Source organism: Cupressus sempervirens, chromosome 6 (genome assembly GCF_028749045.1).
Source record: "Cupressus sempervirens isolate cs-2001-9-10 chromosome 6, ASM2874904v1, whole genome shotgun sequence".
Lineage (NCBI taxonomy): Eukaryota > Viridiplantae > Streptophyta > Pinopsida > Cupressales > Cupressaceae > Cupressus > Cupressus sempervirens.
Window position 1 is genome coordinate 480329644 of NC_143123.1, and position 15862 is coordinate 480345505.

Sequence of the window (15862 nt, forward strand, 5' to 3'; positions counted from 1 at the left end):
AGGCCAATGACAAAAGAAAATAAAAATCACCAAAAATAGTCTACCCAAATTATTAAACTAGTAGAGGAAGAAAAGTGAATGGAAAAATCGATAACTTCCTGAGCAAAAGTGGATAAAAATTGTAAGAAACCAATATATAAACTTGCCAAAAATTTTGAAGCTAACTGTATTCTACTAGGGCAGAAATAACAAGAAGAAAACTCAGAAAAAAGTACTTAAGGTTTCTGAGAAAAATCAAAAAATCTTTATACCACCACATAAAAGAGAGAATAATAATTTAGAGTATACAAAGTTGCCAACACATAAAAGTAGTATGACAGCCCCACCACCGAACAAGGTAAAGGAAACTAATTGCAATATTTGTTCTAAGATATTAATAATTAGTGACAGGGAAATAGAAGAAAAGTAGGAGGAATGCTTAGTGCTAGGAGTATATTTTTACTAGAGTGGACAAGACAAGCATTTATTAAAATTGACAAAGAAATTAGAGAAGATCTGCAAACAATAGGTAAGTATTAGTACTTCCTCAAAATTGTCAATTTATCTTCATTGTAAAAATAAAGAAATTAGATATAAAATACTTTTGATATCTAAATGCTATTATAAAGGGCATGTAGTTAAATTTCAAACTTGGATACCTAATTGGAATGATAAAAAAGAGCATATGATACCAACTTGGTATGAATGTAGTAATCTTCTAGTAGAAATTAAACATTTATATACATTATTCAGAATAAGTAATCAATTGGTAAACTTATAGGATGGACTCATAGTATGACAATACCAGTAATGTTAATTTCTAATACATGAGGGACCAAATCAAAAAATGATTAGGAGAAAAAAGATTATAATAAAAAGATCCATTTGTGAGATTGAATTTAAGAAATATGAAGGGGAAATTAAAGGCATTATGAATTTAAGAAATATGAAGGGGAAATTAAAGGCATTATTAAAACAAACCTAGAAATTGATCATAATTTGTCAACCATAGAGGAATCCTTTAATAGTATTAAAATAAAGATGAGGGAACAGAAGATTAAGGTAATTGATAAGGAAAAAAATAAGAAGATGAAAGGAAAAAATTTGAACAAAACACACAAATAGAAAATGCACCTATAGTAAAAAAGAGTAAATAACAAAGTCTACTGGAATGTTTAGAAGCACCAATATAGTGAATCGAAGGTATACACAAGGAAATGAAAATAGTAGTAGTGTTGAAAGAATGAAATATTTGTCACAAGGAGAATGATAACCTAAAAGAAATAGAAAGAAGCATTAATGAATGTTATAAAATTACACGTGTGATTAAATTATTACAGACGAACATTGAAGATCAGGCTATGTTAGGAGAACAATTTCATCAAGATCATGAGGTAAGACAACAACTTATAGATCAAAGAAAAGAGAAGGAGAATTATAATTCTAAGATAGAAATTGGGGTTAATATGGACAATAGGATGGTAAATAGATCAGATATAAACTATTTTGAGGAAGATACTAGTCAGATACATTGGGATGGTGAAGACATGATGATTAATAAGGATATGAACCAACAAGCAGAATTGGCAATGGAAAACACAAAAGAAGAAAGTTTAAAGCCAATAGAGTGTACAAAAGATCAAGAAGAAGAATATATAATTCCAGCAGCAGATTCAGAATAATGGAGTAATAAAACAATTAGAAAAAAAAAATTTAAAAGAAAAGTTATAAATTTTAGCAAACACAAATAGATGGGAAAGATATCTGTGGAATTAAATCTATAGAGGTGAAGGATAAAACATAGGAATATAGTATCTCTCTATAAGTTGAATCTTTTCTAAAGGAGCCTAAAATGTACAATCAAGAAGATTCTATCATAGAGACTAATTTTATTGAAGTGTCAAAAAACTGGGAGGAATTTGGGGTACTAAAAGAGATCCCAAAAACATTGGAAAAGGAAAATTTAGAAAAAGATATAGATAAAAATGTAGAAGAAAATGAAATAACAGAATAGATATTAGAAGATTTAATAAAATGAAGAAGAAGATAAAGAAGGAACTACAAAAGAAAATAATAACCATATAAGTATAGATAATTTGGGTATTTCAATTAACTAGGAAGGATTTGGAACTCCAAAATGTGGTAAATAAAAATTGAAAAGAAGAAGAAAATCACTTAAGAAATAAAGAGAAGTAGATGGTCAAGCCAAGGAACAAAAAAATATATTTGAGGTTCTTAAATCTAGGAAGGGGAAGTGCCTTCTTAAGAGTAATGACAATCATAACATGGAATATTAAGGGCCTGAATGCTCCTAGTAGACAGAGAGTGTTAAAACATAACCTAACACTATTTGAGTCAGATATAATTATGATACAAAAAACTAAGCTTAAGAAAGAAGAAGGAGAAAAACTAAGAAAAAGACTAGGCAGATGGAATGTAGAATTGAAGGAACTAGATGGAGCATCAAGTGGAATGGGAATGATTTGGAATACCAGAATAGAAAAAATTAAAATTATAGCATCAAATAGAAAATGGATGAGGAGTGTGGTTTCAAGTAATAAGAATAATGACTTCAGACACAATCTACTCTACAACTTTACCTATCTTCCTTGGGTCCTTGTAGCATAACTTGTCACTACAGAAATGTCTTTCTGCAACAGCGGCTTCACATATGAATGATTGACTAGACATAATTTGCGTCGGTGTTTTTGGAGAGCTTCTGCAGTCAATTTTGGATTGGAGTTTTATTGTTTGCATGGCAGGGCCTGGGATTTCTTCTCCGTTGGTGAGAACAGATGGTTCTTCTCCAACTATGCATGCAATGCGATCTGAATCATTTTATTCAGGGGAGAGCTCCAAGCTGAAAAAATTTAATGGTTGTTTTGCACGTAGCCATGATCGCCCTATTCTAGTTATTCCTCCAATGGCTGTAATGGAGGACATTGATTATTGGACCAAGAATTCTTTGATATAAAAATTTCGTAGAATGCGGATTTCCCTATCCGCTCTTGAAGCATGGATCCGCTGCTCTTGGTAGGTGGAAGGTGATATGGAGATTATGTTGGCAGGGAATAGTTATTTTTTTGTTGTATTCTCTTACATTTTTTATCGTGATCATGTTTTTGAAGGAGGCCCTTATTTCTACAACCATGTGGGGTTATTTGTCAAACCTTGGCATTCAGGTTTTAATTCTGTTGAGGATCTCCCTTCAACAGTGCCAGTTTGGGTTCGCTTGCCTCGTCTTCCCTTGGAATTTTGGCATGAAGACATCCTTTGACAAATTGCTATTTTTTTGGGGAAGCCAGCTACGATCGCACATCAATCCCTCGATAAAAAGGTTATTTCTTATGCTAGAATTTGTGTTGAAATTAATTTGAATAACCCATTACCAGATTCTTTAGAAATTTTTCTAGGGGATTCTTCTTGGGTGCAGCAGTTAGATTATGAATCCCTCCCTTTCCGTTGCCAGATTTGTCATTAGTATGGTCATTTACTGCGGCAGTGCCCCCGTAACTTGAGTTTCAAAGGAGTGGATCGTTCTACAGCTGGCAATGCTGGTGGTTTGGTAGATACTACAAGGAAAGGACAATCTCAAATGGTTAATACTACCAAGGGGATGAATCCACAAGATGTTATAGGTAAGGGTAAGGCTCAAATGTAGGATAAGGATGGATTTACCCCTGTTCTCCCTCGAGCTAAGGGACATAATCAAAAGAGGCCTTTGAAAGAAAGATTATCTGAATCAGGTTTTAACCGCTTTGAGGTGCTGGATAGTATGGTTCTAGAGGAGGGTATTCCTCCTCCTATCTCTTCTGATCTAGTTTTCCCAGATGAGAGATCTATTCCTAATGATGCTTGTGGGGCATCTCAAGTTGTAGTATATCAGAACTATGAGGTTCTTGTAGCTCTTGTGACAGCAGCTCTAGTGACTCCTGTAGTGTTGGAAGATGATGATGTTGTTTTGGCTGACTTGGTTAAGGATGTGCTACCATCAGGTAAGGGAAAGGGATCTCCTCTCCCCTTGCGGTTGCTGCCTCGACCCTTTAAGCAGGCTTCTTCTACTCCCCCTATAAGGAGTGGGTGCAAAACAGACCAAGAGAAGATTAAGCTCACAGGAGATATATTGATTGAGTCCAGTTCAGTGAAACCTTTGGATTCTCATTTTCCCAATTCTACCCAATGATGATTATTCTCTCATGGAATGTAAGGGGGTTGAATAGCATCCCTAGACAAAAGGCTATTCATAACTTGGCGGTTGATCATAGTCCTGATGTTTTTTGTATCCAAGAGACTAAGCTTTCTGTGGAGTCTATGGTCCAACATGCCTCTAGTATTTGGTCTCGTGGCCAATGCCAGTGTGTTGGGGCAACAAGCAGTGCTGGTGGTTTGGCTATATTTTGGGATCCTCAAAAAATTTCTCCTCTTGGCTGGATGTCTTCTCACTCAGCTCTCTCTATGGTAGCTTCTGCTCTAGACTCAGGCGAGGTAATCATGGTTACTAATGTGTATGCACCTATTGATCTTGTGGGAAAGGAGGAACTTTGGGAACATATTCAATATGTTAGAAATTGTCATCCTTATCATCCTTGGGTGTTAGCAGGGGACTTCAATTCAGTTTTAAGTCTAGAAGAGAAGCATGGTGGTTTGGCTAGATTGGGGCCTTCTTCTGCTCTTCTTCAGCAACACATATCTCTTTTGCATCTCTCTGATGTTAAGCCTTCTAATGGCCTCTATACCTGGAATAATTGCAAGACTGGTGTTGCTGCTATCTCAGAATGCCTAGATAGATTTCTTTTTTCTTGCTTCTGGCTTAGTGGCACCCTTACTATCTCTTCAGAAATCCTTGATTGGAGGGGTTTAGATCATTGTCCAATCAAATTTTCCGCTATAGGGGCTTATTTTCCAAAGCATCCTCCTTTTAAGTTCCAGTTGATGTGGCTTCGTGACTCCTCTCTTCATGATTTTGTTTTTTGTTGGTGGAAAGATGGTGCTCCTGCATATGGTACTGCAATGTTCTCATTTTCTAAAAGGCTTCAATATGTTAAAAGGAAGCTCAAGATATGGAATAGGGAATGTTTTGGGAATCTTCACTTTATGAAGAGGCTTGCTCAAGAAAATATTGATGTCATCACAAGGGAGATTAGAGATCGAGGTTTCTCAGAGGATCTTGGCTAGGCTAAATCACTTGCTTCTAGAGCTCTAGAAGAATGGGAACTTTGAGAGGAAATTTTTTGGAAGCAAAAGGCTCGAGTTGATTAGCTCCAGGAAGGTGATCGAAACACTGCCTTTTTCCATAAAACAGTGCAATCTCACCAGAATCAAAGCACTATCTCTTCTTTGGTTAATTCTCAAGGTATCCAACTGAATTCCTTGCCAGCTTTGTTCCAGGAGGCTATTTCGTACTTCTCTACCCTCTTCTCCGAGGACTCTCATCCTACTGATAATGAAGAAAATATTATTTTTTCCTGTATTCCTTCCCTTATCACTCAGGAAATGAATGATTATCTCATGCATCCTATCTCTTTGGAAGAGCTGGAGGATGTGGTCTTTGGCATGCCTAAGGGGAAGGCTCCTGGTCTTGATGGCTTTCCAGTTGAATTCTTTCAGGAATTTTGGGACATCATTAATCATGATTTGTTGGAGGTGGTTAAAGAATCCTATGCTAGCAAGCAGATGCTTCGAGCTTTGAACTCTACATTCTTAACTCTTATTCCTATGAGAGAGGGTGCTAATCAATTGGAGTTTTTTAGACCAATTGCCTTATGTAATGTGGTTTAAAAAGTTATTACTAAGCTGATTGTTGAGAGACTGAAAAGGTGGCTTCCCATTATTATCTCAGAAGAACAAGGTGGTTTTGTTACTGGCAGACAAATTTTGGATGGGGTGGTTATTGCTACTGAGGCTATTCACTCTATGGCTACTTCAAGGGAGAGAGCCATTTTTATTAAGTTGGATATGGCTAAGGCTTACGATAGAGTTAAATGGAGCTTCCTAAGGAGTATTCTTCTTTCTTTTAGATTTAGCTCTGACTGGGTGAGCTGGATTATGAGTTGTGTTACTTCTGCCTCTTTTTCTGTTCTTATTAATTGTCAACCTTCACAACTATTTGGTGCTTCTAGAGGCCTCTACCAGGGTGACCCTCTCTCCCCATATCTATTCATCATCATGGATGAAGGCTTGGGCAGATTCATTAAGCATCAGGTGTCCCAGAATTCTATTCAAGGCTGGCGGTGGGGTAATCGCTTACCTTCTCTTTCCCATCTTCAATTTGTTGATGATTCTGCTCTTGCCGATCTTGCTAGGATCAAGGAAGCTGAAGCCTTTCGACATGCTTTGGACATTTATTTGGCAGCTTCAGGCTAGAAAGTTAATGAGCACAAATCTTTCATTTACTTTTTTAACACTCCTGATTCTATTCAGCACAGGATTGTTGGTATCCTACGGTTTCAGATAGGTTCACTTCCTTTGACTTGTCTTGGCATTCCTATTGCTATTTCTAGGCAGCCACGTCTCTTTTGGAAAAATTTGATTACCAAGCTTCAGGATAAGGTAAATCATTGGACTCATAGATGGCTTTCTACTGCTGCTCGGGTTACTCTTCTTCAAGCTGTTATCCAAGCTCTTCCTACTTATAGAAGCATGGTTCATGTTGCACCTATTTACTTTCTCAAGGAGTTTGATGCTCTTTCTTGACAATTCCTTTAGAGTGGTAATTTGCATAGTACTAAATGGAGCTTGGTTAATTGGGCAACTATTTGTAGGCCTAAAAAGGAGGGTGGTCTTGGTCTTCAATCTGCTCTATTGAGTAGTCAAGCTTTGGCTGCTAAACTTTATTGGCGATGGTGCTCTGGACAGCATCAACTTTGGGCTCGTATTATCACTCATAAATATTTTCATGGTGCTGATCCTTGCTCTGTTTTTGCACTTCCTCTTGAAGGTCGTGGCTCAATGGTTTGGCATACTTTGAAGACAGGTGCGATGTTGGTGAAGAGGGGTCTGTTCTGGATATGTAAAGGAGGTTCTCAGGCTTTGTTTTGGTCTGATGCTTGGGATGGATTCCCTTCCATTTTATCCATATACCCTCATCTTCATCCTCTTTGTGACTGTTTTCTTGCTGTTGGACAGGATAAAGTGGCTCATTACAAGACTCCTTATCAATTGGGACCTGTTGTTGGTTACAGATGGAAGCATTCCTCTGATTGGCCTCCTGGAGGTACAGACATGGATCGTCAGGAGCTTTCTTGTTGAGATAATGGGCGTTGCACACATTGCATAATATTGTTATTTTATTATTTTATTTTTATTATGTAATGTTGTACCTAGATGGACGTGCAACATGTAAAGATTCCCATGGAATATTCTTGATGAGTTGTATTGTAACATTGTGAAAATATTTCATGTAATTATTTAATATTGGGGAAAAGAATTAAATGCCTGATATTAAATGTGGGGTCAGTGGGTTAGGTAGCACATGGTTTTAGCATATGGTTTATGTTAGTGGTTTTGTGGGACTTGCTACTATATAAGCAGCCACAAGGGTAGTTGTTGTTGTGTGAGAGAGTGACAAGGAGAAGACAAAAGGCAAGAGTCGAGCGGGACAAGGCTTTACAGCTTAGCCAAGGGAGCATTTGTGAAGGTTGAAAGCATGGCATGGGATGTGTGGATTCATGCTTGTTCACATAGTTTTCTCGGTTGTGGGTATGGCCATGAAGGCTTCCATGGTTGTATGGCAATGGTATTTTTGTTGAATAATACATGATGATGGATGCTTTTGGAGGCTGGGTTTTTTTTCTCAATGAGGGTTTCCTAGGGTATATCTTGTGTCACAATTTTGTGGGTATGTTTTCTATTCTCTTGCATGTGGATTTTAATTCCATGTTAATTTTAGATCTATTATGGGTTATGTGGAAACAGTTATATTCTTTGTTGCCAAGTTTCCCTACAAGTGGTATCGGAGCCTGGTTTTGGCTTGGTCATGGATTCAAATCTCCCTGGTGCCTTCCCGACCCGCGTAAGCACCTGGTATGCGCGTCGAGGGGGAGATTGTTGGGTGATGTGATGCGCTCCCCTACCCACAGGTGGTTAATTATGTGGTGTTCCATGTTCACTAAGAGTCATGGCTTTTGGTGCAACGAAAAATGGGCCCCACATTTCTCAAATTTTGGCCTCTAGAGAGTGTTTTTCTTTGCTTGGTCCAGATGTTTTGGCTTGGGGCGGTACTTTTTTGGGTAAATATCATGTCTCTGTTGGGTATCAGGAGATAATTAGACAATTATTTGGGGATGCTGAGGTCCCTTGGTGGAAGCAAGTTTGGAATAAAGTTTCTTGGTCCAAGTGCAATTTTTTCATGTGGCTAGTGGCTCACAACCATTGTCTTACCTGGGATAATCTTTGTAAACGTGGATTTCAGGGCCCCTCTTATTGTGATTTGTGTGGTAATGGAGAGGAGTTTGTCTCCCATCTATTCTTCCATTGCTCCTATTCTACTCAGATATGGCACCTTTGGTGGAGCACTTGGGGTTGCTCTTGTCAGCATGCTTCCTCTTTGCCTGAGTTCTGGGCCCGCTTGGGTAGTGCTCCCTCCAAGTCTTCTTCTCTCCATGCTGCTTGGATTGCTGGCCCATCTTTCATGCTTTGGCATATCTGGTTGGAGAGGAATCATTGCATATTCCAAGATGTTCGGCTTGGTGTTTTGCATCTTTGGTGGAAAATATCACATTCTCTTCAGGAAACTATTCTTGTGAAGTGTGAGCTTGATGGGGGTATGGATCTGGTTGATCTTGCTATCTGTAATCACCTCAATTTTCATCTGTAGGATGGGGTTGCAACTCATAGGTTTCCTTCTATGTCCAGGCAGCTTCACCATCAGAGGAAGGGTTGGGTTAACCGGGATGGGCACTGGACTCCTCCTCCCTGTGGAGTTCTGAAAATTAACACTGATGGTTCTTCCCGTGGGAATCCTGGTCCGGCTGGTATTGGCGGAGTGGCTCGTTGTAGTTCTGGGGATGTTAAATTTTTCTTCTCAGTTCATAAGGGTGATTATACTAATAATCTCATGGAAGCTTAGGCTATTTTATATGTTGTGGAACAATGTTGCTTGCGGGGATGGAGTAAGATTATTTGTGAGTCTGATTCCCAGATGGTGGTGAACATGCTTTCTTCGCAAGAGCTTGAGGATGTTAGTTGGCAGCTGGCCACTGTTGTTAAGCAGATTCTTTTCTTCTTTTCCTCTTTTCAGTTCATTAGGTTCATGTATATTCCTCGTGAATGGAATAGCACTGCTGATTATTTAGCCAAATGGGCTTCTAGTCATAATCCAGGTTGGAATATTAGGGATAGGGGGCAACTGTCCTTTGAGATGGTGCAAGAATTTGATGATCTTGTTGCTCAGGATCGAGCTCCTTGTTGAGCTCTCCTTGTTGTATTCCTTTCTGTCTTAATAAATTTTTACCCCTCTTTTTGCACAAAGTAATAAGCATAATCTACAATTCATTCTCATTAATGTTTATGGACCAATACAAACTTCAGATAAACGGAAATTTTGGGATGATATATCTACTTTTATGGAGTTATATCCTGAGACAAACATGATCATAGGTGGCGAGTTCAATGCCATACTTGACCTCAAAGAAAAAATTGGAGGTTCTCATATTTCAACAAGAAACATAGTAGAATTCATAGAATGGGTCAAAGTTAATAAATTGATAGAAATACAAACCAGTAATAGAGTATTCACATGGAATAATAGAAGAAAAGACTTAAGTTATATTGCAGAAAAATTGGACAGATTCCTTTTCAAAGGAGAATTATCAGAATTGGATCTCACAATCACTACTTCCATTCAGCCTATCGTAGGATCAGATCATTATCTAGTCAAAATTGAAATAACGAAACCTATAAAGCCTAATAGGAATCCCTTCAAATGTGAAATAATGTAATTCTTAGATAAAATATTCATGGGAAACCTTAAATGGTTGAATGAAGGCAAGTTTATAAGATCAAATATGTATTGTTTTGTATCAAAACTCAAAATGCTCAAAGAAAACATACAAAAATGGAATAAAACACATTTCAATAAAATATTCCAAGTCTAGGATGGTTGGCTAGGTCGACTATTCATAATGGTTGGTTCTAGTAGGGCGATGGAAGGATCAATTGGATCTTTCTTAGTCTGATTCTCCCACTGACCCTAAACAAATTATTGTTCTCGACCACATCTCGAATGGTTCAATCATTCAGGCAGCCAAACTGAATAACAAAGAAGATCTTTAAAAACTAAATAATGAAATTATTAAAAATGGTATAGACAATGAAAAATTCATTAAAGAAAAAGAACTATTAATCATACAAGAAGACATTTTAGCAAAAGAAGAAGTCTTTTGGAGACAAAAGTTGAGGGAAAATGGCTAGTAGAAGGAGATAGAAATACAAAATTCTTTCATAACAATACAACACACAACAGAGCCCTTAAAACTAGTACTCAAATTAAAGATAATAATGGTAGTACTATCGATTATCCAGTAGAAATTTCTCAAACCTTTGGCACATACTATGAGAATCTATTAAAAAATTATGACTCGTCCAATTTAACCAAACAAAAAATTATGCTTAATAATATACCTAAAGTTATCATAGAATTTCAGAACAAGGAGCTTAGTAAACCTTTTGCAAAAGAAGAAATCAAATTAGCCCTTTTTAAGGTTAGCCTAGATAAATCTCTAGGGCTTTATGGTTTCCAAGATTTTTTCTTCCAAAATGCTAGGAAATCTTAGGGGAAGAATTATGGAAAGCAATAAAGGCAGCTAGAAATGGGGGGTCAATCTTAACTGAAATTAATCATAGTTTTTTAGAATTAATATCAAAAAAAGTTGCAACAACGTCACCTTCAGATTTTTTCCCCATTGCATTATGTAATACAATATATAAAATTTATTCAAAAGCAATAGAAAATAGGATTAAAACTTTGCTTCCAAAAATTATCTCAGAGGAACAAACTAGGTTTGTACCTGGTAGATCAATGCCCGATGGAATATCCATCATTCAAGAAACTATACATTTAGCAGTTAAAAACAAAGAAGCTTGTATTTTTATGAAGATAGATATACAAAAAGCATATGACACAGTAGATTGGAGGTTTTTATGTAAATGCCTCAAAAAATTTGGATTTTCCAAACAATGGATAAATATAATTTTTAACTATATATCTACTCCAAAAATCTCACTACTTATTAATGGTACTCCTAAAAATCTCTTCAAGATTTCAAGGGGTATTTGATAAGGAGACCCTTTGTCACCTTTTCTTTTCATAATTATGGCAGAACCATTTGGTAGAGCTATTCAAAAGGCACAATGTGTAGGATTAATTAAAGGCATTACTGTTACTGAGAATGTTCCAAATACTATGCATCAACAGTTTGTTGATGATACTATTCTTCCATGAATTAGTACCAAGGAAGAAATCAAAGCTTTTAAACAAATTATATTAGATTATTCAGCAACATCAAGACAAAAGGTTAGTGAAGAAAAATCAGAGAAAAAAAAATTAAACACTCCAAGGAACATGGAGGAATACATATGCAATTATATGAGATACAAAAAGAGTAACTTTCCATGCAAATATTTAGGGATATAATTAGAAAAAGGAGTTAGGAGTTAAAAAGGATGGGACATCTTAGAAAGAGTAGAAAAACAAACAGAATCATGGAAAGGAAAATGACTAACTAAAGCTAGGAGAGTAACAAAAATTAAATCTGTTATGTTAGTTATTCCTACTTATCCTCTATCTTGCCTTTTGCTACTAAATAATGTTAATAAAAAATTGGAAGGAAAACTTTAAAAAAAATTCAAGAGTAGAACAAAAGAGAAAAAGAAACAAGCACTAATAAAACGGGATAAGATACGTCATCCCAAGAATAAAGGAGGATTCGGTATAAAAAATCCTCAGTTGGCAAAATGAGGCATTAAGAGAAAAGCTAGTATGGCATCTATACAAGGAAAAAAATTTAAAATGGGAAAAAATACTTTATAATAAATATCTTAATCCATTAGACTCTTCCTCTCTCTTTAGAATCAGAAATCCACCAAGTGGTTCAGAACACTGGAATTTTATGATGAAGTGTAGGCCTCTAGTCAGAAAATATCTAACTTGGGATTTAGGTAGAGGTGATGAGGCATTATTTTTGGATGATTCATAGGATGGTCAACCCTCGATTATTAATTCTAGAATATCCAGAAATAGCATCAATGTCATTACTAATATTTGGGGACCCAAGGTTTCAGATGTCAAAAAACTTATCAGGATTGATGAGATTGAGACTTGGGTATGAAAATCTTTGGATAATATTAATATCCCAAGTATAGATATGACTATCCTTAAAAATATCCTCAAGGGTAGATCTATGATTCATAATAATTGAGCCAAAAAACTCATTTGGGGAGCATCTAATGATGGAATATACAAATTTAAGCTAGGATATGATCTTATAATTAACTCACAAAGATGGGATAATATTGCTATACCCTTGGATCTATGTTGGGATTTAGCATGCCTACCTAAGGCTGGTATCTTTCTTTGGCTGGCAATTTAGAATCGGATTCTTATAGCTAATAGATTCTCTAAAATGGGGTTTGAAGGACAATCTAGATGCAGTCTATGTAAAAATGAATCTGAAAATATGGAGCATATTTTGTTTAAGTGCCCCTTTGTGCAAGATTTTTGGTATTGGGTTAAGAATAAATTGAACTAGACATCCCCTATACCTCAAGATATCAAGGGATTTCTTAGGGGTTGGCCTATTAAGAATAGGGTTAGCATATATGAGAAATTATGGAATATCACACTTGTAATCATCATGTGGGAAATATGTAAGGAAAGAAATAGATGAATATTTCAAAATTTAGAACTTAGTAAGATTTATTTTTAAAAAATCAATAAAGTCGAGGCAGCCATCACAAAAGTTATGAATTGCCATCTCAAGAACACACTCAAGGCAGAAGGTACATTCTCAATATGAAATGAGAATATGAGGAAAAATTGGCTACATTTGATTAATCCTCCCTTAGTTTATCCTAAAAAGGATAATATAGACAAGAAAGAATGTAAATGGGTTGCACCTCGATAGGATGGAAGAAATTAAACTTTGATGGAGCTTCTAGAGGGAATCCTAGGAAAGCAAAATTGGGCTATATAGTTAAATCAAAAACAAAGATTGCATATCAAAATGAGCTAAACCATTAGGTAATGTAACTAATAATATAGCTGAATTGGAAGCATTAAAAGGAGGATTAAAATTAAACATAAAAAAGACTATTAAGAATTTAATTATTGAAGGTGAATCACAAATAATCCTAAATGCAATTAGAAAGTGATAAATAGCAAATTGGATATTAAATGCTAAACTTGGAAGTTGTCTTAATCTTATAAATCAATTTGATGAGATATGAAATGAACATATTTATTATGAAGGGAATTTAGAAGCTAATAAATTGGAAAATAAATGAGTGGAGGGAGAATACCTTATATATGTAGTAGGATAGAATTAAGTTAAATAGAATACTAAGATTAGAACAAATGATAGTTTAGTAGAAGTATGACACACCTTTATAAGAAGTAATTATTAGACAGACATTCATAGCAAGTAAATATAATTACACTTCTAAGACATCTAAGATACAATCATGAAACATTAATTATAGTCTCTTTGGGTGTATTTTAATAATTCTACACACATATGAGTAGGTATCAATCAATGCTTAACAACCCAAGAGTCACCATCTATTATTTAAGGCTCAGAGTACTAAATCTTTTTACAAATCTTCTTTCTTAATAAACCCTATAGTTTCTCTATGAGCATGGAGTCTTCAATTACCTCTGTCATCCTCTAGAAGTGAGGACACTAGTGTTCAAAGGGGTTGTCAAACAAGAAAGGTGGAATAGGATCACTAACCCAGTAGATGATGTTTCTAGGTCTTTTGATTACTTTATTTGTTGCCTTACCCTAGCTTGGATTGAAGCCTCATATGTTCCCATTTGATTTCTTCTCTCCAGTCTTTTGGGACTAAGTTAGATCTTTGTTATTAAAGATTATAATCATTATTGAACAAATGTTGGTGGTTTTTGTAAGATTTGAGAAAATATGCAAATCAAATCCATGAAGCCCAAGAATAATTGCGTGCAGAAAACCTATCATGGAGAGGAAAAAGGCAAAAAGAGGCAAGGGTTTGATCTAAAAAATATGCAAAATGTAACCACATAATTAACCACCTGTGGGCAGGGGAGCGCGTTGCATCACCCAACAAAATGTATATTCAAAATAAGAATAGATTGAAGAGATTATAATTACAAAGAGATTAATCCTTATAAAAGGAGATCAAAACCCAAAAAGGGTAACTTGATAAGTTACAAAAGGTAACCTAAAGGTGAAAGCTATTTAATAATTATTAAATAGAGAAAGCTAAAAAAATTCTTGAAGCAAAATCTTAAGAAGGGAGAAAAGGTAATTTAATAAATGAAATTAAATTAACCTTTTTCGCTAACACCTCCCCTTAAGATGAGCAATGAGGCTGAAAGAAAACTTGGGTCTTGGCAACAAGGCCTAATGAGGTACCCAATCACAACAAAATCTCTATGAAACAGAGAAATAGAGAAAACCTAGTGGGAAAAACTCTACTCCAAAAAGAGATAGCAAAAAACCTAGTGAAGGACTATAGAAGCCTCCAACTAGAGGAATGTCCCAGAAGATAGGAACAAAAGAAGATCATGAAGAACATCACTGAAACATGAAGAAGCCACAAGCTCTATCAAAAAGAAACTTTTGATCTGAAGAACCTCCTCTGAAAATGAAAAGAAGAGTGTCTATATGGTAGATGATCCATCTCACCGAAATGCATAGGTATCTAGCCACTAAAATCACCTAGTACATAGGATCAAATATTGAATACATAGCTCACTCCAATGAACCAAGGAAGAATTAGGAACAATAGAAGAACCCCCCCTTAATGAAAACTAGGGTGAGGTGATAGGTAGCTGAGAAAGTGGGGCAAAAATCTCCTGCAAAACATAAAGAACCAAGCACATTGAGAGTGAGGGTAGGGTACAGACACCTATAAAGGCACGTGTCACCGACACATCATGGGGCTAATGTCATGGAAGGGACACTCACTTGAAAAAGGAAGAGGGCACTAAATAGCTATCAACTATCCCCCCATGGCACTTTATAATATAGTGTGAGTACAATAAATCACAATGATGAAAAGGATCCTGAAAAGCAAGGAGCGATACTTTATCTTAGTGTGTTTGCATAAAAATGCTTACAAGTGATATCAAGAATGATCAGAAAGGGAAAAAAGCTGATACAACAGATAATACAACCCAAAAGAAGAGATTCCATGCCATGAAAATGATCCCCAGACCTGAAACAGCAAAAATATCCACCATAGAGTAAAAAAGCCAAAAACATGATAGAAAGAGCATGGAGTAGAATCTAGAAGAAATTACATCATTTTTGAAAAGTAGATAGAACCAGCTTTCGAAAAATATAACATTTTCAAAAAATGGAGATCGGACGCTCAAGATATGCCCTCCAGAATGAAACCTAAACATCTAGCTTTGACTACCAAAATAGGCAATCAAACTACATCAAAACCAAAAAAATTATACCAATGTCTTCATCTTGGAACCAACTTTCTAGTTCATTTTTTGGATCCAAAAAATATGTCTGTATGCTCAAGTTATGGAAAAAAACCAACAGGGCCCTTGAAAATGCACAAATATTTTTTTATAAAAAATTTTAAAAATAAAAATAAAAAACACCGCACCACCCCCGCACCGCCAGTGGAGTAGTGGTTGGGTGGCAAGTGGATGGAGTTTTGGGTAACCACGAGG